The sequence below is a fragment of the Canis lupus genome, chromosome 1 (genome assembly GCF_011100685.1).
Source record: "Canis lupus familiaris isolate Mischka breed German Shepherd chromosome 1, alternate assembly UU_Cfam_GSD_1.0, whole genome shotgun sequence".
NCBI lineage: Eukaryota > Metazoa > Chordata > Mammalia > Carnivora > Canidae > Canis > Canis lupus.
In genome coordinates, this window is record NC_049222.1 from 100,297,485 (window position 1) to 100,299,888 (window position 2,404).

A 2,404-nucleotide genomic window follows, 5' to 3' on the forward strand; every position below is an offset into this window, starting at 1 on the left:
CCCAGGGTGCCGCTGCCCCAGCGGGGATGCAGGACCGTTGAGGAGGCTGGGGAGAGCGCGCGGCCTGGGCGGATACTTCTGTGAAAGGCCGCTCGTCCCATAGTCGGGACGAGTCTCAGAGAGACGGAGCCCGTACTGGATGCTCACGGCTCGGCAAAGATAAGATCACGGGCCCTGCCCTCACATAGTTTGTATATTACCCAGAGGACTCAGCCCCTACCACTCTGGAACCCCTTGGCGGGAACTACGCTACCCAGAAGACACTGCGACGACGTCGCGGCGCTGGCCAATGAGGGCTCAGGACAAGGCGTTTCCAGGACGGCTGCTGGGGCAGGACTTGCGCCGTCCGCTTCGGAGGGTTGTTTGTTCAGGTCCACTTCCGACAGATGATCGCTTCTGTACCGGGTCGCCGGGTCCGGGGCGGCCTCCAGAAGGGCCCCCTAACCGGCGGAATCGGGATCGGGGACAGCACAGGAGTCGGAGTGGGGGATCCCGCCATGCCATGTATGCACCTTTACCGCGGACAATGTTTCGCCCCCCCGGAACCCTGGCGACCGCGACCCGACAGCCCCGGGGCTGTGCGGCTTAACCGCGCGGTGGTGTCCTCCCTCCGCGGCCCCCGCAGAAGGCGACAAGTGCCCGAGGCCGCCCCGGATGCTTCCGCCGTGGCATTGAGCAGCTGAGGACTAACGGCCCCGGGGACCTGGGCTGCAGGAAAAGGTGTGGGAAAGGAAAATTGACAGTTGGATGTGGGCAGAGGTGTGGATGGTCCTGGGCCCTTCCCACTGCTCGGTATTATACTTGTCTCTGGCAGTTGAGACTTCGACATTTCCTTTTGCAGAACATCCTGAGAATGGACGTGGAAGACTCTCCCTCTAAGGGCATGACTTATGGAAAGGCCTTAGAGAGAACCAAGTCTCATTTACTACTAGGAATTCACAGTGGAGCAAAATCTCATGTGCAAAAGGAGCATCGGAAGGTCTTCAGTCTTGTCTCCCACCTCTGAAGTCTATAGCAGGTTCACATCAGAGGAGAGTTTTATACATGCAACCAGAGAAGAAAGACTTAAATCATAAATGCCCCACATGTTTTCCTGTTTGGACTCAGAAAATTCTCACCTTATAAGTACAGCCAATGTGGAAAAATATAATCCTGTATTTTCTAGAATTTGTATAAATGGAATCTTAGAGGGGCACCTGGCTGGCTCAGTTGGTAAGGCATGTGACTCTTGATCTCCCGATTGTTAGCTGGAACCCCACAGTAGGTATAGAGATTATTTAAAAATAAAATGTTAGAAAAAATGAATAAATGGAATATTAGTTTATCATTCTTCCCTGGCTTCTTTCACTTACCTTCACGTTTTCCAGATTTTTATTGATGTGTTTTGCATATATGTCAATTATTTTTATTTTTTGCTTCTGATGGCTTAATAGGATTCCATTTTATGGATGCACCACGTTGTATCTATCTGTCCTAGTAAGAGATATTGGAGTTGCTTCCTTTTTTTTAAAGATTTATTTATTTATTTATCATGAGAGAGAGAGAGAGAGAGGCAGAGACACAGGCAGAGGGAGAAGCAAGCTCCATGCCAGGAGCCCGACGTGGGACTCAATCCTCTGACTCCAGGATTAGGCCCTGGGCCGAAGGCAGGTGCTAAACCGCTGAGCCACCCAGGAATCCTCTGCTTCCATTTTTTAAAATAAATTTATTGCTATGAATATTTGCATGCTGGTCTGCGAACATAGGTTTCATTTCAATTGATAAAACACCTATGAATGGGATGCAATTGGTATTTAAACATGGACACAACTAGTTTTTTAAATCCCTAAGTTTTTATTTTTCACTCATCCCACTAGTAGTTATTTAGGAATTTTGATTGTTCAATGTTTAAAAATGCTAATTGTTTGGTAAATCCATTAGTTACTAAATTGGTCATGAAATAAGTATAGTAAAGTTCTTCTGCACACATGATAGTTCTATAACCCCAAGTTCAAATTCCCGCTCCAAGCATAATTACACTGGGGACAAGGGTCACCTGAGTCAAGAAGTTGGACCTCTGAGCCCTGGTGTCCCCATCTGAAATACAGAGATAGTAGTTAACAACCAAAAGTTGAGTTCTGCTAGTCACTGCCCTTTTACCTATATCACTTCAAGCCTCTTGAACACCATGGAAGCGTGTGATATTCGCCCTGTTAAGGGCTGCTAAGGAAACACAAAAAAATTATTTGTCCAAGGGCACAGAGCATCTAGCTCTGGAACCTCTATCTTTAGCCTCTTCACCATCTCTGGGACTTATCTGCAGGGTGTTAGCACTAAAAAAGCATGACAGGTAAACCATGATGCTTGGCTGGGTGTTATACTATATGTTGGCAAATTGAATTTAAATAAAATAACCAAAAAACCA

At 47.6% G+C, this 2,404-nt stretch overlaps 1 long non-coding RNA gene across 1 annotated transcript; it reads left to right on the plus strand.

The window, feature by feature from the left end:
* Positions 1-289: 289 nt before the first annotated feature.
* On the plus strand, positions 290-2,404 carry LOC111098715. Its single transcript, XR_005354410.1, has 2 exons — positions 290-720; positions 842-2,404. It is a non-coding gene; the product is annotated as an uncharacterized LOC111098715 (long non-coding RNA).